Below are 568 nucleotides of genomic sequence, written 5' to 3' on the forward strand. Positions count from 1 at the left end.
ATATTCCAACCTACTTATTTTCAGCTTAAACAAAGACAGAAAAAAAAACTTATCACATCCCATTCTATACAGGGTATAACCCTGATACGCAGTTCATAGATATGCAAGCAGTCACTTGAAAATACAAGTAATATTTTTGCAACCTTCAATTTGCCCTTGTCATAAAATACCCCAGTGAACATTAGCAAATTCAGTTGGCTAGGTACTGCTCCCATAAATTTTTGGTCAAAATTAATTAGAAGTTAATCACCAGAACAAAAGCTAGTTTCAAAGAAGGCAAATTTTTTTTTATACAAATACATCCTGCTAAAAAACACTCTTATGTTTTATATACTGAACAATGCTATGCAATTCAAAATTATACCACAAAGGTAATGATAGACAGGTTAGGAACTTTAGTGCATGCTACTAATATCACACACTTAACCATTAGTAATTACTCATGGATAAAATCAAATAAGCATTAACTTTAGCTTTTCAACTTTAAAGTAGTGTTAATAAGGAAATATGATTTTGGAAACTGCAGAATTATTAGGGTACATTTGAAATGACACATATCCTACAACTT

General features: G+C 30.6%; 1 protein-coding gene across 1 annotated transcript in view; it reads right to left on the reverse strand.

The window, feature by feature from the left end:
- LOC119593499 (DNA-directed RNA polymerase II subunit RPB1-like) overlaps nucleotides 1-568 on the reverse strand; it is a gene marked incomplete in the record, with an annotated part of 11,004 nt that overhangs the window by 8,138 nt on the left and 2,298 nt on the right.

This window comes from Penaeus monodon, chromosome 32 (genome assembly GCF_015228065.2).
Source record: "Penaeus monodon isolate SGIC_2016 chromosome 32, NSTDA_Pmon_1, whole genome shotgun sequence".
NCBI classification, from domain to species: Eukaryota; Metazoa; Arthropoda; class Malacostraca; order Decapoda; family Penaeidae; genus Penaeus; species Penaeus monodon.